Here is a 27,567-nt window from a genome sequence, read left to right as displayed (position 1 = left end):
GGAGGATTAGCCTAGTGAGCCGCGGCGCTGGCTTGGACTTATTTCTACGTGTAAAGTTTAAAAACTGCCTATGGGACCCCAAATCCCATTAAGCTGAGTGGTAAAAATGCCATCTTAAGTGTTAAAGTGACCATATTAAGTGTCAAAGTGATCATATAGATAGAACTAAGTGTTAAAGAGATCATAAAAATAAGATCAAGTGTCTTATAATAATAACAGGTAGAAATAAAAAGAAAAGAATGTTCCATCCAACATGGGAAGCAGTCCACACGGTAGACTCATAGAATGACAATCACTTTAAATAGCACTCTGACCTCAGAATCAGCCCTTAAAGTGCTCTGGTTTGGCTGAAAAGCCCATGAGAGCATTTCAGGCATGGAAAGTCAAGATACTGTGGGAAAAAAAAATGTTCTACATGAAGGATATCCATGAGTGAGACCCCAGTGGAAACAAGGGGCCATCAAAGAAAGATGTACTTTGCTCTGAAGGGAGAAGAGAACTTCCAATTTGCCTATGGCCTTGCCTAAATACTGATGGAGACTGTGAACTCAAAAGGCTTCCATAGCCTTGGCGGTTCAAGGCAAGCCCTCAGGTAATCACTGACGTCATAAATAGGAGTGTCAATTGTAAAATTAACAGCAGAAGTCACTGTGCACTTACTCCCCATTCAGGACCTCTGTCCTAAACGAGCTGTACTTTGAAAATTAACTGTAAAACTTGTTTGCAAACAGTTTTTTATATTTTGTATGTGTGTGTATGCAAATAGTTGAAATATTTACTTAGTATAGAGTTGGTCTTCTGTGTATAGTTCATTGAAAATGAATCTTAATGGAGAATGGGACTGGGCAAGGGAAAGGGAGGAGGAAGTGGGGAAGGAGTGGGAGTGGGAGGGTGGGTATGGTGGAAAGAAACACTATATAACTAAAGATGTACTTATGAAATTATACTCATTAAATAAAAGGTTTCTAAAAAAATAAAAAATAAAAATAAAGTCTCTACCTTAACTCAAACCCAAATGGCCAAAAAATTATTTGACTTCTCTTGAATACCTGATAAAAAGCTAAAGTAACTCCCTGCTAATTACCTTGCCCTATTTCAAAACAAAAGTTTAGAGTGATCTTATTAAAATGCAAGTCACTTCAGGTCACTCAAAAACTCCTTATCTAACTCACATTGACTGATGCAATCTTGGAATTGGTGATCCTGCATCCCATATCTGAGCATTCTGGTTCAAGTCCTATCTACTCCAATTCTGATAGAGCTTCCTGCTAATGTATGTGGAAGGCAAAAATAGGTTCTGGACACATATGGGAGACCTAGGTAGTTTCCTGGCTCCTGGCTTTGGCCTGGCCCAGGCCGTTGTGGAGATTTGAGGAGTGAATCGGCAAATGGAAGCTCTGTGTCTCTCCTCTCTTTCATTCTGCCTTTCAAGTTAATCAATTAAAATAAGATTTTTTTTAAAAGCTGAAATCCTTACTATGACTTAAAAATTCCTATTGAGAGCTATTCACCTCCATTGAACAGCTCTATGACCTCATCTCCTATGTTTCCCTCTTGCTTACCCTTTGGCTTCAGCCACATAGGCTTTCTCAGGTCACTAAGAATACAGGCATGAGAGAGTGATGTCAGCCAAAGAGAAGAATAGGCAGCTATAAACATCCATTTCTCAAAAAAGAATTAAAATTAAATTAAAATTAAAATATAAACATAAAAAGCAAGCAGGAACTGTCAGAATCAACTGTATCAGAACTCTGGAAAATAGCAAAAGGTTTATATCAACCAACAGGATACCAAGAAAAGAAAAAGGCCACAATAATAACAAAATATTCCTAGCAATCAATTCATATTTAAGCACTGCCTTAAATATGCTCAGAGGTAATGTAAACCACAGCCCAAGAATGAAAGGAAACTAGAAAAAGGACAAATTAATAAAATGAAAATATCAATATGGGGGAAGAACAATGAAAATGTACTAAATAGAAATTCTGGAGCTAAAAAGTACAGTAACTGAAGTAAATTCACTATAGTGGTTCAACAGGAGATTTTAAAAAAGAACCAGCAAGCCTGAAGAAAAAGCAAAGGAAATTCTCCAGTCTGAGGAAAAGAAAAATAAGTGAATAAAACTGAACAGAGATCTACCTAAGCAGATCTTATAAGTGACACAACATAAGCAGATCAACATATAAATTTTATGCATCCAAGAATGAGGAAACAGAGAAAACACAGAAAGAACAGAAAAATAAAAGCGAAAGACTCCCAAATTCGATAAAAGACATGAATCTTATATATCCAGGAAGCTCAACAATCTCCAAGCAGGATAAACTCAAAGGCACTCACACCAACACACAATGTAGTCAAAATGTCAAAAGACAAAAAAATAACCTTAAAGCAGCAAAAGAGAAAGACTCCTAATTACTAGAGATTCTCAAAAAGATTTGCAGATTTCTCATCAGAAGCCAATAAGGTCAAAAATCAGTAAGTGTTCAAAAAAAAAAATCATTGACCAAGAAGTCTATATCCAGGAAACCAACCTTCAAGAATAAGATTTTTGGGGCTGGTGCTATGGCACAACGGGTTAAGCTGCTGCCTGCAGTGCTGGCATCCCATATAGGTACTGGTTTGAGTTCCTGCTGCTTCACTTCCAATTCAGCTCTCTGCTATGGCCTGCGAAAGCAGTGAATGATGGCCCAAATACTGGGCCCCTGAACCTGCATGGGAGACCCAGAAGAAGCTCCTGGCTCCTAGCTTTGGATCAGCCCAGCTCCAGCCATTGCAACCATCTGGGGAGCAAACCAATGAATGGAAGATTCATTCTCTCTCTCTGTTTCTCTGAAACTCTGTCTTTCAAATAAGTAAATCTTTAAAAAAAAAAAAAAAATAGAGATTTTAAAACATTGTAAGAAAAACCAAACCTAACATTATCAGTAGAGCTGTCTTAAAAGAAATCCTTAAGGGAGACCAATAAGATGAACTGAAAGAGCACTAAAAGTATCTTCAGGGATGGGGCTGACGCTGTGGCGCAGTGGATTAATGCCCTGGCCTGAAGTGCCAGCTTCCTATATGGGCGCCAGATTGAGACCCAGCTACTCCATTTCCAATCCAGCTCTCTGCTATGGCCTAGTAAAGCAGTAGAAGATGGTCCAAGCCCTTGGGCCCCTACATCCGCATGGGAGACCCGAAAGAAGCTCCTGGCTCCTGGCTCCAGATCAGCACAGCTCTGGCCGTTGAGACCAACTGGGGAGTGAACCATCGGATGGAAGACCTCTCTCTCTCTGCCTCTCCTTTGTGTGTAACTCAGACTTTTAAATAAATAAAATAAATCTTTAAAAAATAGAAAATAAATAAAAGTATCTCAGGGGGCAGCATGTGGCATAGGGGGTAAAGCCATTGCCTGCAACACTGGCATCCCATATGGGTGCCAGTTTATGTCCCAGCTGCTCCATTTCACATCCAATTCCCTGTTAATGGTCCGGAAAAAGCAGCAGAAGATTGCTCAAGTGCTTGGGCCCCTGTCACCCCGATGGGAGATCGGGATGATATTCCTGGTTTTGGCATGACTCATCCCTGGCCATTGTGGCCAACTGGGGAGTAAACCAGCAGATTAAAGGCTTTTCTTTCTCTTTGTCTCTCCCTCTCTCTGACTCTGACATTTAAATAAATAAATATTTAAAAGTATCTAAAAGCCATATAAAGAAACAAAGTAGGGGCCGGCGCTATGGTGTAACGGGTAAAGCCGCCGCCTGCAGTGCCGGCATCCCATATGGGCACCAGTTCGAGTCCTGGCTGCTCCACTTCCTATCCAGCTTTCTGCTATGGCCTGGGAAAGCAGTAGAAGATGGCCCAAGCCCTTGGGTCCCTGCACCGGTGTGAGAGACCTCAAAGAAGCTCCTGGATCCTGGATCCTGGATCCTAGCTTTGGATCTGCCCAGCTCTGGCAGCCAGTTGGGGAGGGAACCAGCAGATGGAAGACCTCTCTCTCTGCCTCTCCTCTTTGTGTAACTCTTGACTGTCAAGTAAAATAAATAAATCTTAAAAAAAAAGAAAGAAAGTACATCAGTAAAGGTAGGTAAATATAAAGGACGGTATCACTGTACCTTTGGCATGTAACTCTTCTTCAATGAGCACACCATGTACTAAAGATCTAATTGTTGACAATAACAATATAAAGGCAAAAAGACAGATGTTTAGGAGCAGAATGTCTATACTACAGAAGCTAACTTGGTATTTATATAGATCGTTTTATGTTTTGTTAATTACAATCTCTGAAATAACTAGTAAGGAAATAACTAAAAAAAAATTAAAAATGAGAAGAAGGAAATCAAAACTATAAAAAAATCAAATGAAAAATAGGCAGTAATGGATAAATTAAGAAACCAAGAGCATACAAAATGTAATAAAGCAAATAGCAAAATTACAGAACTAAGTTTCCCTATCAATAATTTATTTGAATGTAAATTAACTTCTCTATTTAAAAAGAATAGAATGAATAAAAATAAAACCAGATACATGGTCCATCTCTATGGTATAAGAGGCTCACTTTAAATTCAAAGCCATGGGATGAAAGGATGGAAAAAGAGATTCCATGCAAACAGTAAGCAAAAGAGCTGAGGTGATTTATTGTCAAACAAATAGATTTTAAGTAAAAAATGGTTACAAGAGACAAAGCAGGACATTACATATAGATAAAAGATTCCGACTGTCAAGACAACACAACAATTATAAACATATATGCACATAACAGATCCACAAGATTTATGAAACAAAAATACAAAAACATGGAAAGAGAATTCTACAATAATAGTTGGGCACTTAGATCCCATTTTCAATAAGGATAGAACATCAATAATGAAATAAAAGAACTTGAACATTATAAACTGTTTAGACATAAAATACCTATATAGAAACATTCTACCTCACAAAAAGCAAAATATATATTCTTCCAAAGTACACGTGAAACATTCTCCCACATGGGATATCTGGATGGCATTCCTGGCTCCTGGCTTCGGTTAGGGATGCTGTAGCAGGCAAAAGAATGTGTTCTCTCTCTCTCTCTCTCTTCCTCTCCCTCTCCAATAAATTTTTTTATAAGTATACAATGTTGGGGCTGGCACCATGGTGCAATAGGTTAATCCTCCGCCTGTGGCACCAGCATCCCATGTGGGCGCCAGTTCTAGTCCCAGATGCCCTTCTTCCAATCCAGCTCTCTGCTATGGCCTGGGAAAGCAGCAGCAGATGGCCCAAGTGCTTGGGCCCCTGCACCCACGTGGGAGACCAGGAAAATGCACCTGGCTCCTGGCTTTGGATCGGCACAGCTCCAGCCATAGTGGCCATCTGCGGAGTGAACCAATGGAAAGAAGACCTTTCTGTCTCTCCCTCTTATTGTCTGTAATGCTACCTTTCAAATAAATAAAAAAAATCTTTTTTTAAAAAAAGAATATAAAGTGTCTTTTATGGTCCCAGTAGAATAAATCTAAAAAATCAATAACAGAAGCCCAAACAGAAAACACACAAATATATGGAAATTAAACAACACATTCTTAACCAAATGGTCAAAAAAGAACTATCAAGGGATATTGGAAAATACATTCAGATAAGAAAATGGGGGTGGGTGTGCTATGGCAAATTGAGTAAAGCCACTGCCTGCCTGAATCTAAAATTTAAAACCTCCAAAGAAAATTCAGGACCAAATGTCTTTACTAATGAACACTACCAAATATTTAAAGAAATGATACCAACTCACAGAAATGAAGAGGTAGGAACACTTTCTAATTCATTTTATGGGGGCCGGGGCTGGCCCTGTGGCGCTGCGGGTTAATGCCCTAGCATGAAGCGCCGGCATCCCATATGGGCGCTGGCTCGAGATTCAGCTACTCCACTTCCAATCCAGTTCTCTGCTGTGGCCTGGGAAAGCAGTAGAAGATGGCCCAAGCCCTTGGGCCCCTGCACTCGTGAGGGAGACCAAGAAGAAGCTCCTGGCTCCCGGCTTTGGATCGGCACAGTTCCGGCCGTTGCAGCCAATTGGGGAATGAACCAGAGGATGGAAGACCTCTCTCTCTCTCTGCCTCTCCTCTCCGTGTAACTCGGACTTTCAAATAAATAAATAAATCTTTTTAAAAAAATTCATTTTATGAAATCAACAGTTCTCCAACATCAAAGCCAAATAGTCATTATAAGGAAGAAAAAAAGAGAGAGAGAGAGAGAGAGAGAGAGACCCATGAAAGACAAATACCCCTTTGAATGCAATGAATATAAACGGAAATGTCCTCAACAAAACATTAGCAAACCAAACCAAGCAGCATATTAACAGGGTTATATATATGGCCAAGGGGCCCACACTATGGCTTACTGGTTAAAGTCACCGCCTTTAGGGCAAGCAGCCCCTACAGATGTCAGTTCAAGTCCTAGCTGCTCTCTGCTAGGCCTGGAAAGCAGTAGATGGCCCAAGTCCAAGGGAGACCCAGAAGAAGCTCCTCGCTTCAGATCAGCCCAGCTCTGGCTGTTGTTGTCATTTGAGGAGTGAACGAGTGGATTGAAGACCCCTCTCTCTCTGCCTCTGCCTGTGACTCTACCTTTCAAATAAACAAATACATCTGTCAAAAATTTTTTTAAAAAATTATAATGGCCAAGTAGGATTTATCCCAGGCTTGCCACACACACACTGAAATACAGATTAATGGAATGAAGGAAAAAAAACAAACAAACATATGATCCTTTCTACTGATACAGAAAAATAAAAAAGTGACAAAATCAAACATTCTTCCAACATTCTTGGATAACAAGAATTCTCAATAAAATAGGACTAAAAGAGAACTTTCCCAACATAATAAAGGCCATATATGAACACCTACAGTTAACATACCCCAATGGTAAAAGTGTGAATGTTTTTGCCAAGATAAGGAACAAGACAATGATGCCTTTTAAAACCCTTCTACTAAATAAAGAACCAAAAGATCTAAATAGAGAAACTGGAAAAGAAAATACAAGCATCTAATTAGAATGGAAACAGCCCAACTATATAAATAGATAACATGATCTTAAATGGAGAAAACTCTATAAACAATCATACAGCTCAAAACTGGTGGTGCTAATAAAAAAATTCAGCAAATTCAAAGAAACCAAATCCACCTATATCTTATTAATGTAAGGTTAATATTAATTCATAATGTTTTATAATTAACTAATCTATAATAATTTATCTTCAATGTAGTCTTTACTTCTGCTATGAAATCTTAAAATAATTTTCATTTATTTGGGTTTTTTTTAATTTGAAAAGGAGAGGGAGGGAGAAAAAAAAAAAGAGCTAAAGCTCTCTTATCCCCAATTCACTCCACAAATGACCACAACAGATAGGACTGGGTCAGGTCAAAGCTAGGAGTCCGGAATTTAGGTAGCAGAAAACCCATGTACTGCTGCCTCCCAGGGTATACATTAGCAAAAAGCTGGAACCAGAATCAGGAGTAAAGCTGGCACTTAAATCAAGGCATTCTGTAATGGGATGCAGGCATTCCAAACAGCATCTTAACTGTTAGACTAAATGCCTGTCCCCACATGCGGAAATTTCTCTATGCTTCTAGGCAATCTCTTTATAGTTATTTTATACTATGTTTCTTCAAACATTCAATCCTAAAGTGCTCATGCTTACCCAAGGACAATCTTACCTTCTAAGATTTTCTAACTGGAATTCACAAATCACCTTTTCAGGCATGTATCTGTCTTTTTATTAGCCCCTTTTTCCTTTCAGCTGTTCATAGAAAGGGAAGCACAATGGCCTGCGCTGTGCCACAGGAGGTTAAAGCTATGGCCTGCAGCACCAGCATTCCATATGGGTGCAGGTTGGAATCATGGCTGCTCCACTTCTGATCCAGCTCCCTGCTAATGCGCCTGGGAAAGCAGCAGAGGATGGCTCCAGCGCTTGGGCCCCTGCAACCATGTGGGAGACTAGGAGGAAGCTCCTGGTTCCAGGCTTTGGACTAGCCCAACCCCGGCTTTGTAGCCATCCAGGGAGTAAACCAGCAAGTGGAAGATCTCTCTGTCTCTCCTCTCTCTATAACTCTGCCTTTCAAACAATATTTTTTAAAAAAAGGAGAAAAAGAAAAGTAAGAATACCTCTAAGTACCATTCCATCTAGCCTTTCAAAGGAACTTGCGCCTACACATATCCCATCTTTCTCCAGGATATTTAATCATTCCCTTGCAATTGCCTACTTCCCTTCTAACTTTAAACATCAGCAGATCCTACCTTAAGAAAAATGTACAAGCCCAATCTTCCTAAATTTTTTAAAGATTTATTTATTAATTTGAAAGTAAGAGTTAACAGTGAGAAAGAGAGAAAGAGGAGAGAGATCTTCCATCCACTGGTTCACTCCCCAAATGACTGCAATGACAAAGGCAGAGCTGGGCCAGGCCAAACCCAGGAGCCAGGAGCTTCATCTGGTTCACCTACATGGGTGCAGGGGCCCAAATTCGTGGGCCATCTTCTGATGCTTTTCCAAGCACATCAGCACAGAACTGGATTGAAGGTGGAGCCACTGGGACTCGAACCAGTGCCCATACAAGATATCAGCATTTCAGACAGCAGCTTAACCCACTCCATCACAGAAACTGACATCCCAACATCCTAATTCTATCCTTCAATACCAAATACTGAAAATAAGTAATTCACTGCCTCCATTTTCTTTTTTCTTTTTGACAGGCAGAGTTAGTGAGAAAGAGAGCGACAGAGAGAAAGGTCTTCCTTTTTTCCGTTGGTTCACCCCCCCAAATGGCTGCTACAGTCGACGCGCTGAACCAATCCGAAGCCAGGAGCCAGGTGCTTCCTCCTGGTCTCCCATGTGGGTGCAGGGCCCAAGCACTTGGACCATCCTCCACTGCCTTCCTGGGCCATAGCAGAGAGCTGGACTGGAAGAGGAGCAACCGAGACTAGAATCTGGAGTACCAGCGCCGCAGGCTGAGGATTAGTCAAGTGAGTCGCTGCACCGCCCAAACTGCTTTACTTCTAATCCAGCTCCCTACTAATGTCCTGGGCAAAGTAGCAGAATATGGTCCAAGCGCTTGGGCCCTACCACCCAAGTGAGAGACTTGAATGAAGTTCCTGGCTTCCAGCTGGCCCAGCCTTTGCTTTTTCAACCATCTGGGAAGTGAATCAGTAGATCAAAGACATCTCTGGGGGTCAGCACTGTGGTATAAGGGGTAAAGCCGCCACTTGCAGTGCTGGCATCCCATACATGTGCTGGTTAGAGATCCTGCTGCTTCACCTCTGATCCAGCTCTCTGCTATGGCCTGGACAAGCAGTAAAAGATGGCCCAAGTGCTTGGGCCCCTGCACCCACGTGGGAGAACCAGAAAAAGCTCATGACTCTGGGCTTCGGATCAGCCCTGTTCTGGCTGTTGTGGCCAGATGGGGAGTGAACCTGCAGGCGGAAGAGCTGGCTCTCTCTCTCTCTCTGCCTCTCCATAACTTCTTCAAATAAATAAATAAATATTTAAAAAAAGACTTCTCTCTCTTAATCCCTCCCTCCCTTTCAAATAAATCTTTTTAAAAATAAAATAAAAATTTAAAAATGTACCTAGACAATCCAATGCATTCTCAATTCCTCCTGTCTTTGACCACTTTTTAATAATATTTGCCACCACTAACCAAAGTGATAAGAGGCTATACACAAATATTATCTTTTATATGAAGCTGCCAATCACCTCTGTGACCCCATTTAACATATACCATTTAGGCTCTGAGTATTTTAAGAGGACCTTATGACTTATTTATCTCAGGTACCAGCTACCACCCTGCTTGGTCCACAGAAAAGTTATTTAAACATTTTCTGAACGGATTTCCTTGCTTTTCTGATTGATTTAAAGTTTAATAGCTGTTTCTACATTGTGAATTCTTGTCTACCAAATTAATTTACTTAGCATTTCAAATTAAACCTTTTTTTTTTTTTTGGACAGGAAGAGTGGACAGTGAAAGAGAGAGACAGAGAGAAAGGTCTTCCTTTTCCGTTGGTTCACCCTCCAATGGCCACTGTGGCCAGTGCACCAAGCTGATCCAAAGGCAGGAGCCAGGTGCTTCTCCTGGTCTCCTATGCGGGTGCAGGGCCCAAGGACTTGGGCCATCCTCCACTGCACTCCTGGGCCACAGAAGAGAGCTGGAGTGGAAGAGGGGCAACCGGGACAGAATCCGGTGCCCCGACCAGGACTAGAACCTGGTGTGCCAGCGCTGAAAGGCGGAGGATTAGCCTAGTGAGCCGTGGCGCCGGCCCGAAATACTATAAATTTCTTGAAAAAATGTTTTTTTACTATTGGTACAAAATAAAGATATAAAACCCAACTTCCTACTATGTTAACAAGACTATGGTGTATCTTAGTGCCCTTCTTGAAGTCTCTAACTTAGATATAGTAAGAAAACAACAATTTGAATATGTCTTTATAATGATGTTCTCAATTTCTGACAAATTTCTAGTAACATCAGGAATAATGCAGACTTTTTGTCACAGTCTTCCTCTTCCTTCCCCAGGACCTTTCTTCAAATATCCTATGTATTTCACCTACTAGCTGTCAATTCACTTTGGCTGTAAGTTCTCTATCTCCTTCAAGAAAATGTCTTTAATAGATATGTATTTTTTCATTCTTCATAAACCATATTCCTAAAATGGTATACTATTCCATTTATTTTAAAAGCTAAACTTATTTAAGGATCAAGAAGACAGTGTCACTTGCCAATGGACTATAACTTCAAGAATATAAAATTCATGTTCTCTTAGAATTGATGTTATCTAAACAATACAATATGGGTATTCACTTTTTGACTAAAAATCTTTCAACTTATAGTCCTTCATATGGTATCTCATTTGAATAGAACTAGCTATTATCAAATATTTATCTTTGATAAAAAAAACTAAAGATTTATCAAACATAGCATTGTGTTAATCAGACAACATAGCTGAATGTGGGATAACCAGCCCTCTCATACACTGCCAAGAGGAGTGTAAACGGGAGCAACAAATTTGGAAAACTGTAAGACACTATTGTAAAGTTGAACATATGCATATGTGTGACCAGGTTTTCTACTCCTACAAATATGTATTTAATACAATAAAATACATACAGGAATGTTCACATCCATATTATTCCTAATTCCAAACTGTAAATAAGTTCATCATACATTATAATCAACAATGAGAATGAAAGAACTACTCCTGCACAGGAAAACACAGATCTGTCTCACAGAAATAATGCCAAACAAACACACACTATATTGATTCTATTTAATAAAGTTTAAGAATAGGCAAAGCTAATCAATGGCTTTAGAAGTCAGGGTAATGGTTACCTCTGGGAAAGTAGAATGGGATTAACAATTAGGTATATCATGGGGCCGGCACCGTGGCATAGCCAAGTTATACTGCCACCTGCAATGCTGGCATCCCATATGGGCACCAGTTTGAGTCCCAGCTGCTCCACTTCTGATCCAGCTCCCTGCTAATGCACCTGGGAAAACAGCAGCAGATGGCCCAAATGCTTGGGCACCTGCACCAACATAGGAAACTCAGAAGAAGGTCCTGGCTCCTGGCTTTGGCCTGGCTCAGCCCCGGTCATTGTAGTCATTTGAGGAATGAACCAGTATGTGGAAGCTCACTCTCTCTTTCTGTAACTCTGCCTTCCAAATAAATCTTTAAAAAAAAAAAATCAGGTATATGAGAGACACTTATGAGTGGCTGAAAATGATAGCATACTATTTTTTTTTAACTTTTGTGGTAGTTTCAGAGATGTGTTTACTTTGTAATAAATCACAGGCCTATATACATGAATCATACACTTTTTATATATGTCTGTTACACCTTAACAAAAAGTTTTTTTAAAAACTAATGAACAAGATGAAGCTTAAGTAAGTAAACACTTATAAAATCAACATATAGAGCATATGTCACTAAAAAACAAAACATTGGGAAAGAAATACAAGATGGTCTCTGTCATAACTTAAGTAAGAACTGTAAATCATTGACTTACATTCACCAAAGCAGAATATGTATACTTTTATATCAATATATGATAAGGTATTTCTGAAATAATCTTTACTAATATTAAAAACCTCAAGCAATTTCATTTGCATAAATTGATTCAATTATAACACATAGTCCAAATAAGTATACTAAATTTGTGATTTTTAATTCTCAGATTTGTTTAGAGAAAGGTGCTTAGTTCCCTGAAAGGAAAGAAAAAGGCTTAATGAATAAATATTTAATTGCTTTTTTAAAGATAAACATTACAAAGATAGAAACAGAATTAAAAAATCTCCAAACTTTATGCAAAATATATGAAACATAACCATTATCCTAACCAATTTTCTTTTTTTGTAAAAGAGAGATATACTATCTTTCTGAAGCATTTATCATTGATTTCCAATAGAATAAAATTTAATCTACTTTACAATGCTGCTGACTAGTCAGGTGAGCTAAACTGAAATGACCACTAGACAAGAAAGGTAATCTTTTTTTCAGGTTTCAAACCACATTCCTTAGTAGCTATAGCAATGTTTAAAATTACTAGAAAAAGTTTTAAAGTTTGGTAAAAAGAAAACAAAATATAATTATTTGCTTAGTTAACTTCACTTATGACAAAATCTAAGAAACATCAATTTCTGACACCTATTTGTAAGTTACTAGTAATGACTTACTAGTATTTACTTCAAAGCATCATTAAATAAGTCACATTAAAAATTACAAATTCAGGGGCCGGCGCTGTGGTGCAGCGGGTTAATGCCCTGGACTGAAGTGCCGGCATCCCATATGGGAGCCAGTTCAAGACCTGGCTGCTCTACTTCCAATCCAGCTCTCTGCTATGGCCTGGGAAAGCAGTGGAGGATGGCCCAAGTCCTTGGGCCCCTGCACCTCCATGGGAGACCTGGAAGAGGCTCCTGGCTTCAGATAGGCGCAGATCTGGCCGATGCAGACAACTGGGGAGTGAACCATCAGATGGAAGACTTTTCTCTGCCTCTCCTCTCTCTGTGTAACTCTTTCAAATAAATAAATATTTTTTTAAAAAATCACAAATTCAAATTCAGCCCACCTATGAGCCAATAACTAAAGAATGCTACTGTTCTAAGAATAGCAAGACCACAAAACACTGTTACTGTTTACCATCACCCAACATGAAGGATGTTTCAAAAGGTTTGTTGGAAGTGTAAACTGCTATAAAAAACTGCATGGATTTAAAAAAAAATGTTCACATTAAAATAATCTTTTAATTATTATCTTTTTTTTTTTTTTGACAGGCAGAGTGGATAGTGAGAGAGAAACAGAGAGAAAGGTCTTCCTTTTGCCGTTGGTTCACCCTCCAATGGCCGCCACAGCTGGTGTGCTGCAGCCGGCACACCGCGCTGATCCGATGGCAGGAGCCAGGTGCTTCTCCTGGTCTCGCATGGGGTGTAGGGCCCAAGCACTTGGGCCATCCTCCACTGCCTTCCCGGGCCACAGCAGAGAGCTGGACTGGAAGACGGGCAACCGGGAAAGAATCCGGCGTCCCGACCAGGACTAGAACCTGGTGTGCCGGCACCACTAGGTGGAGGATTAGCCTATTGAGCCGCGGCCTTGAAGTATCTTTATACCTACCCATGTAATAGTGCATAGGTTGCCTATCTCTATGCAAAATGCTGGCACGGAAGATTTTAGTGCATATACATAAAGAGATACCTTGGGGATGGGACCCAAGTATACAGACAAAATCCACTTATATTTCATATACACATAGCCTGAAGGTACTTTTGAACAGTAGTATAAGTGTGCCTATGTTTTGAATGCAATCCAACATGAGGTTAGGTGTGAAATTTTCTATTTGTAGTGTCATGTAGATACTCAAAAAGTTTCAGGTTTTTGATTAGGGATGTTCCATTTGTATTTTTTTAGTATCTCTCACGAAAACCTTTTATCTAATATAACCTGTATCACAGAAATATTCACAACAAAACCTGAAAACTGAACTGCACTGTTAAAAGTTATGATCACCTCTGGTGTAAGCATGGTGGGAGTGAGTTAAGCCAACCCGTATGACAACTATATCCCATATTGGAGTGCCAGCTGGAGTCCTGGTTACTCCACTTCTGATCCAGCTTCCTTCTAGTGAATCTTTGAGCAGCAAACAATGCCTAACATCTTGGGCCCCTGCTACTCACAGAGAAGACACTTCCTGGCTTTGGCCTGGTGGAGCCCTGGCTGGGCATTTATAGATGGACAGTGTGTGTGTGCCACTCTGCCTTACAAGAAGATGAAAACAAACATTAGAAAACAGGGGCCAGCATTGTCGCGCAGCAGCTAAAGCTACCACCTGTGATACTGGCATCCCACATGGGATGTAGCTGCTCTACTTCCAATCCAGCTCCATGCTAATAGCCTGGGAAAAGCAGCAGAAGATGGTCCGAGTACTTGGGTCCCTGCCACCCATGTGGGAGATCTGTATACTGCTGGCTCCTGGCTTTGGCCTGGCCCAATCCTAGCTGTTGTGGCCATGTGGGGAGTGAACCAGAGGATGGAGGATCTCTCTCTCTCTCTCTCTCTATATATATATATATATAACTTTGTCTAGCAAATAAACAAACATTAGGAAACAAAACCATCTCAGTTTTTCTAACATAAATATGAAATTCGCTTCTTCCTCTCAAAAGACACTATGAACAGTCATCATATGGTATCACTTATACTGCTAACCTATACTGACTGAAGCATTTATCATTCACATAAAGGTAGATTCTTTTTTTTAAGAGGCCAGTATTGTGGCACAGTGGGTTAAGCCACAGCCTGCAGTGCCAGCATCCTATGTGGGTGCTGGTTCAAGTTCCAGCTGTTCCACTTGTGATCCAGCTCCCTATTAACACACCTGGGAAAGCAGTGAAAGATGGCCCAAGTCCTTCAGCCCCTGCACCTACATAGGAGACTAGAAGAAGCTCCTGGCTTCAGCTTAGCCCAGACCCAGTTGTTGAGGACATCTGGAGAGTGAACCAGCAAACTGAAGTGTTCTCTCTCTCTCTGAAATTCTGCCTTTTAAATTAATAAATCTTTAAAAAAAATTATCCAAAAGGCAGAGTTAAGAAAGAGGGAGAGACAGAGAGACAAAGAGAGGTCCTCCAGCTTCTTGTTCATTCCCCAAATGACAGAAACAGCTAGGGCTGGGCCAAGCTGAAGCCAAGAGCTTCATTCAGGTCTTCCATATGGGTGCAGTGGCTCAATCATTTGGGCCATCTTTCCGCTGCTTTCCCAAGTACTTTAGCAGGGAGCTGGATCAGAAGTGGAGCAGCTAGGACAAGAACAAGCACCTATGTGGGATGTCAGGCAATGGTTTTACCGGCAGCGCTGCAATGCGGGGTCCCGATTCCACCTTCTGAAGAATTTTGGTGATGGTGTTCAAACACTTGGTTTCTTGCCAAACCTTTATTTCCCCTCTGTGGGGAGCAATCCGGACTGGACTGAGTTACTGGAATTAAGACTTATTCTGTGCATCTGCTCTCCCACAATATGGCGCTGGGAGAGAAGTAAACAGCTTCTGCACAGCTGCCTCCAGTTCAACCAATAAACTGTAGGACTTGCTCCTGATTGGAGGAGAGCAGCGTGCTCGGCGTGTGGGCAGCCGAGTTGGGATTGGCGGAGGAGGACTATAAAGGAGGAGAGAGACGGCATGCACCAGGAACATCTAAGGGGAACATCTAAGGGGAACACCTGTGCAGCCCCCGAGAAGAGCCGGCCGGCGGTGTGCCGCTCCCCTGTGGAAGTGGGGAATGTGGCCAGGGGGAACTGCCCTTCCACGGAGGTGGAAGGGATAGTAGCCAACCCGGGAAGAACCAGCAGCAAACCCGGGGAGGGCCGAGCAGACGAAAGAACAGCGCAGGGTCCTGTGTCGTTCCTCCACGAAGAGGGGGAGCGACATAATGGTGCCGTGACTCGGATATGAAGCCTAGGCAGGGTTTAGTGTCGTTCCTCCACGAAGAGGGGGAGCGACACCCCTCATCTTCATCTCAGTAAATCACATGCCACCATCTACCTAGTTCCTTAAGATAGGAACCAGAAACTCTGTTTTAAAAAAAATTATTTATTTATTGGAGAGACAGAGAGCACAAGCATGCTCCCATCTGCTGGTTCACTTCCCAAATGCTCATAGTGGCTACAGTTAGCCAAAGCCAGAAGCCAGGAACTCAATCCAGGTTTCCCACAGCAATTCGATACTTGAGCCATCACCATACATATACCTGTAGGCATATACCCTTTTATTTTCTCCTTTATCACTACAGCTGCCACCTGAGTTCCAGTTACCAAGATGTCTCAGCTAGACAACTACAATATTAGAGTATCTTTGCTTTCAGTTTTGCTTAAAGTGATATCTTAAAAATATAAATTCTTGCCTTATAGCCTTCAAACATTTTTCTCTCTTCCACAAAACTCCCTTCCCTCTTTATCCTTCTAGACTCTTATTATTTCAACTTCAATATCAACACCTGAGAAGCCTTCTCTGGCCACACGTTCTAAAATCCTCCCCAATTTTTTCTCCTAACACTGTTCTTTCCCTTCACCGAGTTCATCACAAGCTGTAATTTTACATTTGTTTGTCTGCTTGTTCTTTATTTATCTCCACTGCTAAACTGTAGGCTCCATGAAGGCAGAGATCACTTATTATGTACTTAATAATTACATACAATAAAGGGATCACTTAAGATGTACTTAATAAATCTATGCAATGAGTGAATGAACATAAATGACCTGCAGTCCAGAGAATAAATTAGAGCTGAAAATGGTTTTCCCTTCTCTGGGTTTCCCACTGTCACCCAATCAGCTTTCTAGCTGTTTGTAAGAAAGAAGCAAAAAGTGTTGTGACAACATAAAGGCAAGACAAGGGGGCACGTCAGGAAGCTCTACATTATAGGTAAAATGAGTGAGACAAATAAAACTAAGATCTCATGAAGAGAAACCCCTAGGGACCACAATGACAAGAGATGATTTTATTCACAATGTGGAATTTGACCTGAGCATTCAGAGTCTGGTAAAATTCCAAGAAGTAGAAAGTAAGGGAGTGAAGCCCAAATAAGGAAGTAAACAGAGGCATAAAGTACTAAAAGATAGTTATAAAACCAGTAAGTAGCAACTTTTAGTTATGAAGTGAATAAGCACAAAAAAGCAAAGCTTACATAAGAAATCTGTATCCCATGCTAAGAATACAATTACAAAGCACTTACTAGGTTAAAAATAAAAACATCCTATAAGTGCCCATAAATCTGACTCCAATTTTTGGCTTTTAAAGATTTTCAAGGGACCGGCGTTGTAGCATAGCGGGCTAAGCCCCTGCCTGAGGTGCCAGCATCCCACATGGGCACTGGTTCACGTCCTGGCTGCTCTTCTTCCAGTCCAGCTCTCTGCTATGCCTGGGAAACCAGTGGAAGATGGTCCAAGTGGGAGACCAGAGGAAGCTCCTGGCTCCTGGCTCCTGGCTCCTGATCAGCCCAGCTCCAGCAGTTGCAGCCATTTGGGAAGTAAACCAGCAGATCGAAGACCTTTCTCTCTGTCTCTCCCTCTGTCTATAACTCTACCTCTCAAATAAAATTTTAAAAAAAGATGATTTCAAACACTTATAACATGCCTTCTCTAGTTTTCACCCTGACCAACCACCTCATTTATATAGTCTTACCTATTTTATTCTCTGTAAGAAGCTGATCTATTATTTCAGTCATATTTTCTTTACCTTTACCTTTACAGACTCTGGACATCTCTACAATTTCTTTATTCTTAGGTTCTTTAATCAGCTTTTTCTTCTAGCACTATATTCACATCAATGATAAACACATCTAAACTTTTAGATAACCTAAAATGTTCATATTACCAACATCATTCTTTAATTATTGGTAAGTTCAATAGATTCCACTTCTAAATCTGGAATATTACAGTTCCTGCCTCTAAAATTTCATACAGTAAGCCTCTTCTTTAGTTCTGTCTTGATTCCACAGGTAAGCTACATTGCTTTGGCACATAGCCTTACTGTAGGAAAAATTTCAGTTGCATTAGATAAAGGCTTTGAAGTTAAAGATACTTCCCAGTTGGAAATTTTACAGTTTCTTTAATTTTATCTTCTCATAGGCTTTTCCCATTGAATATATTTACTAATCTTTACTCACACTTATCCACTTGGAAGTTTTTCTCTTAAAAATGTTCTTTTTCCATGAGGTTAACCATATCATCATTTTAAACTATCTGCCTTTTCATATATTTAAAATTACTAAAAATACTATGTTTGGGGGCCAGTGTTAGGGTATGGCAGGTTAAGCCTCTGCCTGTGATGCCAGTATCCTATATGGGTGCTGGCTCGAGTCCTAGCTTTTCTACTTCCTATCTTGCTTCCTGCTAATGTGCCTGGGAAAACAGCGTAAGATGGCTCGGGACCCTACACCCATGTGGGAGACCTTGAAGAAGCTCCTGGCTCCCAGCCCAGTCCTGACCAATACAACTATTTGGGGAGTGAACCAGTAGATGAAAATCTCTATCTGTGTGTGTCCTCCTAACTCTGCCTTTCAAGTGAATAAAAAAATCTTTAAAAAATAGTACTTTTTGGGCTGGCACTGTGGTGTAATAGGCTAAGTCTCCACCTGCAGTGCCAGCATCCCATATGGTGCCAGTTCGTGTCCCAGCTGCTTTTCTTCCCATCCAGCTCTCTGCTTATGGCCTGAGAAATCAGCGGAAGATGGCCCAAGTGCTTAGGCCCCTGCACCCACACGGGAGACCTGGAAGATGCTCCTGGCTCCTGATCCACTCAGCTCTAGCCATTGCAGCCATCTGGGGAGTGAACCAGAGGATGGAAGACCTCTCTGTCTCCCCTCTCCCCCCTTTGTAGCTCTACTTCTCAAATGAATAAATAAAATCTTTAAAATAATATTATAATAGATCTCATAGGATACTTACAATCCCAAAATTAAAAACCAGAGAAAACTGAGTTTAATACAAAAGAAAACTAAGGCTCATAAGAGCCAAGAAACTTGACTACAGCAACACAGTTGGTTAAATGACACTTTTGATTCTCCTCTAAGCCAAAAAGAGTTTTACTGGATACACTAGCATAGCTATTTTCTATTTTCTAATATTGTTTCCTATACCCTTAGGACATCATCTTCTCCTAGCCAATTGCAACTGTTTTTAACTTCAATATCCATGAGAAAGTCACACTTAGCCATAGGAGAGGCAACTACTTCCCCTACCCCAGAGCATTTTGTGTATTTATTATATGTGGTCTACAGGGAATGTCCCAAGGCCTGAGACCTGCCAATACTTTGTAGTACATTGTAACTGTTTAATGTGAAATATTAAAACCGCGTAAGAAACAGAAAAGTCTTCAAGGATACATCACACAGGTTTAACTTGCTTTGAGCAATAGATGTTTCTCATTTAGCAAACACTTGTGAAATATATAGATAAGGCTCTGTGCTGCCCACTGTTCACTAAAAGTTGCATCTAAATTAAAGTCTGGAAAACCCAAGAAGACATACTACTAGGACCATTATCTGCATTGCAATACCCCTCCCCCAAACAAACCTCCTCCCTCTGCAATGTGTGATCCTCCCTCAAGCTCGCCTCTGTAAATTCAAGTGTTTGCAGACCTAATGGGTCTTTTAAAACTACCTGTAAAATCAGGCAGAATTTAGCAGAGGATAACATTACAAAAGAGAAGCCCTCTGTTCCATTCCAGGTCACAACTGGTTAAGCAGAACTGGAGAATTTAAAATCAGAGGAAAGAAGGGGTGAAATGTAGAGTGCAAAACGGAGAAACTAAGTTGTGATAGCGATTTTGTTAATGAAGATAAACTTTATTAAATACAGGGGATTTCTGAGATGGTCCACATAAATGAATAAAAGTCATAATGGTGTCAAATTGTAGGCTTCCAGGAAAGTAACTGTATAACACTGTTAATAGGACTTTAAAAAATAATTCTTGTCTACTTTGTTCGGAAAAGTTTTATTTTTCTTTAAAAAGAAAAAAAGGAAAACAAAACCAAAAAAGGAACAAACAGAAACCACTCTCTGAGCTGGCGGCGGCGACAGGCCAATCAGACACCCAGGCTTTCCGGGTCGAGCCTGGCTTTTGGGATGCACGTCCCCAAGGACAGCCCGGAACCACCCATCACGTCCCACACCCAGGAACCAAGAGAGCAGCGGCAGCCGCCGCACACAGACAGCGGCCGGCGGGGTGCGGGCCACGCCGCAGACGCGGAGGGGCCCTCGGGGCTGCCCTGGGGCGAAGGATCGCAGGGAAGGCAGGGCAGTCGGCAACCAAGAGGCCAGGCCTGGGAAAGCGCCGGGGGCGTCCCGTGCTCCGGGGCACCGGCGCTCGCGCGGGACGCCCTGTCATGAGTCACGGAGGCGAGACAGCGGCGGGCGGGGGCAGCGGCTGCAGGATGGAGGGAAGCCCGATCCTCAGGAGGGATCCGAGCCCACGGGGAGGCCCTGCCCACCACCCTGCCCTCGCCTCCATCCGACGCAACAGGCGCGGCGGCCGGGTCTCGACCCCAGGGTCTGCGGGCTGGGGGGGCGGGGGCAGCAGCCCGCAGCCATGACAGGCGCGGGGCGGGCCGCGGGCTGGCTGGGCCGCACGTGCGGGCAGCGCCCCCTCCCCGGCCTCCCCGCGCGCCCGCCGTCCCCGGGCGCGGGCCCCTCACCTCCAGCGGCGGCGCGGCCCGGCCTGCCCCGACCCTCCCCCCCTTCCCCGGCCGAGAGGCGGCGGCGGTGGCAGCGGCGGCACGTACTCACCGCCGCTCGCTGGCTCTCGCGCTTCGCCATGACTGAGGCGCCCCCGCCGCCCCCCACCTCGACCGAGACTGACACGCGCGGCTGGCCGGGTGGGGGCGGCCTCCAGCGACCACCCGGCTGACAGAACCCGCCCCCGCCTTTCCCCACCAGTTGAGCGGCAGCCGCTGCCCTGCAGTGCCCCCGGGCTTCCTCCCCACGCCTGAGGCGGCGGGTGGCAGCGGCAGGCGGCGGCGGCGGCAGCAGCACTTACCGGCGGCGCGGCCAGGCCCCCCTGTCAGCGCGGGGCCGGGAGGGAGAGGAGGGGGGAGTGAAGGGGCACCGCCTCCCCCGCGCCGCCACGCACCCGCCTGATTGGCCCAGTTCACTCCCCCAGCACGACCCCACCAGCCCCTGCGAGCGGCACTCCGGCAGCTCCGGCGCTCTATTTGCATATTTGTGCCCGTGCCGCTGATTGGCCCGGGCGCGGAGGGGCGGCCGTGACCGCCGCAGCTCCCGCCAGCCCTCCTGCCGCGTCGGGCAACCCGGGAGGGAGGATCCCCCCCTCGCCGCTCCACTTCCTCGCGGCCTGGCCCGACCTAGGGCGGAGGGCGGCCGGAGGTGGGGTCGCCGCCCTGCTCCAACATGGCCCCGCCGCGCCGCAGACCCAATCGCCGGCGCGGTTACTCCCGCAGCCCCGGGCGGCCCCGGGGCTGGGAAGGGTTGGGGCCGGGCGCCCTCTGGCCGGAGCGCGGGGCAGTGCAGTGGCCCGGGTTCCCCCTCGCCGCCCGCTGCCCGCCGCCCTGCCGCGGCCGCCACGTCAGGCCGCGCCCTCGCGGCGGCCTCTCCCCTCGCGCGGCCCGCCCCGCAGCCCCGCCGCCACGTCAGGCCCCAGCAGGCACGCCCCGGCTGCGATCCGACCGGTGGCGGGGTCAGCGCCGAGGTCACTCACACGCAGGGCATCTCCGGGCCAGCCCGGGTCCTCCGAGGGTTTCCAGAGCCTCCCTTGGTAAACGACCGAGGGTTAGGACTCACGTTCTCCGTTCTCGCTGAGACGCACGGCAAGGCTCTGAAATCGGGTTTTGCACCGAGAGAGTTCGCGATGATGCAGCGATTCGGGTCCCGTGCTAAGTCCAGCACCTGCCGCGGAAAAGGCGCCAGGCCAGGGAGAGACCCAGCCCCAAGTCCTGATGGAGGGCGAGAGCGCACACATCAAGTCCTGGAGAGCCAGGGTTGAACCTGAGGTTCAGGCTCCCGTCCTAAACTGCACAGTTAGGAAAGGAAGAACAAACGAAAAAGGGGGTGGGGGGGGTGGGGGGGCGGGTGACACTGGTTCTGAAGAGCAGAGTCGAACTGGAAAAGCACCGGCCTAGGAAGGCGTTGGGGCACCTGGGTCCCCTTTCCCTCTGCCACTAATTAAATGAGTGACCTACATTAAATTATAGCATGTCCCAGGCCTCGATTGTCCCTTCTGTGAAATGAGGAGGCTGGAAAAGTTTTCTAAAAAAGCCTTCCAGTTCTAAAATTCTGTGGGTTTTTTTATTTTCAGGCCTTGGGACAGCTTTACACCTAACTTAAAATGTTTTTAAAAAATTAAAATACGAGGTAGGCAAAACAATTGGAAGTTTGAACTTAAGACAGCCTCCTTAAGTTGAAAACTGTTTACCATTTCCAATCCAGCATGGGGGACCAGTCACATTCACCTTACAGCAACCTCTTGCAATTTCAACCTCCACCAAAGAGCATTACTGTGCAGGCTGGTTCATGCTGGACCAGAATGGAAGGGCTGCCCTATGCATACTGCTAGTGGCCAAGTGGTTTCATTCCTTGGATTCCCCAGGAAGGCACCCCAGAGTGGAGCTCCATGGAGCTGAGCAGTGAAGGGGCTGGGAGGAAACCCTGCGGACAGAGAGGTTATTACAGATACAGCCTTGATTTCCCCTCTGGGATACTTCGTAACAACCCCATTCCTTACAAGGCACACACAGTTCATCCCAGAGCTCCGCACACTACTTTTTGTGTGAATACTGCTCTAGACTGCAAATTCAACTTGTCGAGTCAAATTTGAGGCCAGTCACATCTCATTTATCTGGCATCATGGCAGAATATGATATCCCAGATAAATGAAGAATCTATTTAAGAACTTTCTGCTCCATCATGGAATGGAAAACTTATGTTTTCTAGAATACAGTTGCCTGAAAATTACTCATACTTGTGATTAAGTACTTGATAATGATCAACACTGTACACGCATTCTCTTAGGATCAATGAATGCCCTCGAAAGTATACAGAATTTGTCTTGATATAAATGGCCTCTACAATGCTGCTTGTCTTTTTTAATGTCTGCTTTTTTCTCTCCTTTCTCATTACTCAACGGGCACTTCTCACTTCCAACTGGCAACCATCTTTCCTTTGTTTTTGATGCTTCTACACTACTCAGCAACTAAGTTCATACAAAACAAATTTTAAATATTACTTCAGACTCTCAGCCTTTGAGTTATAATTTTCTGTAGAGCACTCGACAAGAGTTACAGAGAGTAGAGCCAGAGAGAAAAAGGTCTTCCATTCTGCTGGTTCACTCCCCAAATGACTGCAACGGCCAGAGCTGAGCTCATACAAAGCCAGGAGCCAGCAGCTTCTTCCAGGTCTCCCACATGGGTGCAAGGGCCCAAGGACTTGGGCCATTTTCCACTGCTTTCCCAGGCCATAGCAGAGAGCTGGATTGGAAGAGGAGCAGCTGGGACTCGAACCGGCACCCATATGGGATGCCAGCCAGCACTGTAGGCTGGGGCTTTAACAGCGCCAGCCCCTGGTTTTCACTTCTTAAAAAAACAAACAAACAAACAAAAACCTTATTTGAAAGAGAGAGCACTCCCATCCACTGGTTCACTCCCCAGATGCCTGCAAATAGCCAGGATCGAACCCACATGGGTGGCGGGGACTCATTTACTTGAACCATCGCCTGCTGCCTACCAGGGTCTGCATTGGCAAGAAGCTGGAGTCAGGAACAGGAGCCAATATTAGGCACTCTGACATAGGGATGTAGGCATCTTCACCACTAGGCAAAAAAGCCCGCACCCTCACTTGTTTCTCTTCTTTTTTTAAAACAAACTTTATTTGACAGAGTTAGACAGTGAGAGAGACAGAGAGAAAGGTCTTCCTTCCATTGGTTAACCCCCCAAATGGCTGCTATGGCCAGTGCTGCACTGATCCAAAGCCAGGAGCCACGTGCTTTTCCTGGTCTCCCACGTAGGTGCAGGTGCCAAAGCACTTGGGCCATCCTCCACTGCCTTCCCAGGCCACAGCAGAGAGCTGGACTGGAAGAGGAGCAACCGGGACTAGAACCCAGCTCCCAAATGGGATGCCAGCACTGCAGGCGGAGGATTAACCAAGTGAGCCACGGCACCGGTCACTTGTTTCTTAAATCTCAGTGAGTCTCTGTAAACTAAGGCTTCTGGATCTGTGAACTCTGGAGAAGTTACTGCAAAGGTGGCCCTAGATCTCAGAATTTAGGGACTGCATCAGTAAACAGTACCCTCTGCCACTGAAGTTACCAAGAATCAGTATCGTGAACAACATCAAAATCTAGGGGCATTGGCTTGCCAATTGCAATAAAATGTCCAAAGCGATGGGGCAGCCGTGCTCTCCAAGTTCCTTCTCTCCAGCCCATTCTGGAATGAGAAAGGCTGCAGTCCTGTGCAATGTCATCCCAAGTGGAAGGACCCATGAAAGCCCCTGCTCCTCCAGAGTGGTTCTCTGCAGGCTGCAGGGGACATGCGACCACACTGTGCCATTTACCAAAATTTGGTAGCACGCACTGTGCAAAAGGCTTGTATCTGTTACTTCATTTTATCTTCACAACCACTCAGTGAGGAAGGAATCCCCTCCCCAGCCCCCTGCCATTTCACATAGAAAAGGGCCCAAAATCTTGCCCTGATTACATAGTCATTAAATGACTAAAAAATATTCAAATGGAGAACTGTTTGGTTCCAAATGCCTATAACTTAACAATTTTGTGTATCCCTCCCTTCAGCCTGAGTTTACAATTCCATGTTTATCAGGCATGTTTATTTTAGTAACCAATTTGACAAGTTGGAAGGGGAATTCAGGTCACTAAAACAATATTCCACGATGCAAATCTGTGGAATTTTCCTGCAAGTTTGAGAAATGTAAGCCAAGGCTTTAGAACCTATTTGCTTTTGGGGAAAACTTATAGAATTAAGATTATGAAACTGCAACCTAAGGATTAAACCCTACCTCAGCGAGATCTGCAAAAGTAATAACTTTGGGGCTGGTACTGTGGCACAGCAAGTAAAGCCGCCACTTATTGGTGCCACATCACATATATGCATCAGTTCCATTTCCGGCTGCTTCACTTCTGATCCAGCTCCCTGCTAGTGTGCCAGGGAATGCAATGGAAGATGGCCCAACTGCTTGGGCCCCTGCACCATGTGGGAGACCTACAAGAAGTGCCTGGCTCCAGGCTCCAGTCAGACCCAGCCCTGGCTGTTGCAGCCATTTAGGGAGTGAACCCTCAGATGGAAAATCTCTCTATGTCTCTTCCTCTCTCTGTAACTGTGCCAAGCAGATAAATAAATGAATCTTAAAAAAAAAAAAAAAAAAAAAAAAAAAAAAAAAAAACAGTAATACCTTTGATGCAGCAGGTTAAGCAGCTGCTTGGGACGTTTGCATTCCATATCAGAGAGCCTATACTGAGTCTCAGCTATTCTGCATGTGCAATCCAGCTTCCTGCTAATATACGTGGGGGGCAGTAGGTGACGGCCCAAGTACTTCAATTCCTCCATCCACATGAGGGACCCAGCTGGAGTTCCTGGATCCTGGCTTCAGCCTGGCCCAGCTCCAGCTGTTGCAGACATTTGGGAAATGAACTAGTAGACGGGAGATCTATCTCTCTTTCTCTCTCTTTCCCCCCCCTCCTTTCTTCCCTCCTTCCCTTACTCTCTGTCTCTTCCCCATCTCTCACTCTACCTTTTAAGTAAATAAATGCATCTTTATAAAAAATGATATTCACAGAATAAAATAACCTTTAAAAAAGAAGAAATCTGGAGGATTCACTCATTCTGATTTGACAACTTAATCCAAAGCAACAAAAATCAAGAAAGAAAGGTACTAGATATATAGATCAATGGAATAGAACAGAAGGCCCAAAAATGAATCCTGACATTTATGGCCAATTGATTGTCTACAAGGTGCCAAGACATTTAGATTGATAAATAGTCTCACGGGGCAGGCATTGTGGGGTAGCGGGTTAAGCTGCCACCTGTAACACTGGCATCCCATATGAGTACTGGTTCTGGTCCTGGCTGCTCCACTTCCAGTCCAACTCCCTGCTAATGGCCTGGGAAAAGCAGCAGGGAATGGCCCAAGTGTTTGAGTTCCTGTATCATGTGGGAGACCTGTATAATTCTCCTGGCTCCTACCTTTGGCCTGGCCCAGCCCCAGCTACTGTAATAGTCTGGTGAATGAACCCACAGATGGAATATTTCTCTCTCTCTCTAACTCAGCCTTTCAAAAAAATAAATAAATAAATAAGTCATAAATCTTAAAAAAAAGAAAAAGAAAAAGAGGGGCCGGCGCTGTGGTGCAGCAGGTTAAAGCCCTGGCCTGCAGTGCCAGCATCCTATATGGGTGCTGGTCCGAGTCCCAGCTGCTCCACTTCTGATCCAGCTCTCTGCTATGGCCTGGGAAAGCAGTGGAAGATGGCCCAGGTCCTTAGGTCCCTGCACCCGTATGGGAGGTCTGGAACAAACTCCTGGCTTCAGATCAGCTCAGCTCTGGCCATTGCAGTCATCTGGGGAATGAATCAGGGATGGAAGACCTTTCTTTCTCTCTCTCTCTCTCTCTGGCTCTGCCTCTCTCTGTAACTCTTTCAAATAAATAAAATAAATCTTTTTTAAAAAGTTTGTATGACTCTAGCTATAAACACTCTTCAACTTAAGATGGGATATAGGGTCACTTCTCAAAAACCCATCAAAAGTTGAAAATATCAGGACAGGCATTTGGCCTAGCAGTAAAGCTACTCACATGCAGTATCAGAGTTCTGGGTTTGAGTCCCAGCTCTGCTATGATTCTAGTTTCCTGCTAATGTGGACTATCGTAGACAGCAAGTGATACCTCAATTAGGTCCCTGCCACCAGTGTGGGAGACCTAGACTGGATTCCTTGCTCTTGGTTTTGGCCTGCAGCCCTGGCTGTTGCAGGTCATCTGGGAAGTGAATCACTGGATAGGAGTTCTCTATGTCTGTTTGCCTCTCAAATAAATCAATGTTTTTTAAAAAAGGAAAATATAACTTGAAACAGCATTTAGTACCCCCTACCCAGCCAAACAAAGCTTAGCAACGAAGTACACAGCTGAGTATCAGTTTTTTACCTTCCTGATCACACAGCTGAGTGGGAGCTGAGACTCACTGCTGACTGCCCAGCATGGAGAGAATCACAGGCATATTGCTAGCCAGGGAAAAGACCAAAGTTCAAAATAGGAAGTAGGTTTTCTACTGAATGCCTATGACTTTCAAACTATCATTAAGTCAAAAAAAAAAAAATCATAAGTCAAACCATAATCAAGCCTGAATAGGACATGTACAGAATAAGTAAATAGAGAGACTGAAAGTAGACAACTAGTTGCCTAGGAGAGGACGGAGCAGAAGGTGATGAGGAATGGAGAGTGACTGAGCACAGTTTCTTTTCAGGGTGATGAATTTGTTTTAAAATTAGATAGTGGCTGTGCAACTCTGAATATACTAAAAACCCCTGAAGTGTGTGAATTTTGTAGTAAGTAAATACTACCTCAGTAAGACTATTTAAAAAAAAAATA

At 43.9% G+C, this 27,567-nt stretch overlaps 1 protein-coding gene across 36 annotated transcripts in view; it reads right to left on the bottom strand.

Annotated features, from left to right (window-relative positions):
• CHD9 (chromodomain helicase DNA binding protein 9) overlaps positions 1-27,567 on the bottom strand; it is a 281,829-nt gene that overhangs the window by 177,954 nt on the left and 76,308 nt on the right. For 16 of the 36 annotated variants that reach the window (XM_070063522.2, XM_070063506.2, XM_070063513.2 and 13 more), the window contains exon 1: positions 21,008-21,038. The exons of 15 other annotated variants lie outside the window; for them this stretch is intronic. The gene's annotated coding sequence lies outside the window, so the exon portion shown is untranslated. Of the gene's footprint in view, positions 1-20,757; positions 21,039-27,567 lie in introns of those variants that run through there. 5 more of the 36 variants (XM_070063525.2, XM_070063510.2, XM_070063520.2 and 2 more) reach the window with 1 other exon arrangement.

Source organism: Oryctolagus cuniculus, chromosome 18 (assembly GCF_051225735.1).
Source record: "Oryctolagus cuniculus isolate XC-2025 breed Fujian yellow rabbit chromosome 18, ASM5122573v1, whole genome shotgun sequence".
In the NCBI taxonomy this organism is placed as follows: domain Eukaryota; kingdom Metazoa; phylum Chordata; class Mammalia; order Lagomorpha; family Leporidae; genus Oryctolagus; species Oryctolagus cuniculus.
The sequence above is the reverse complement of the archived record's forward strand: the minus strand, read 5'-3'. Positions and strand labels throughout refer to the sequence as shown.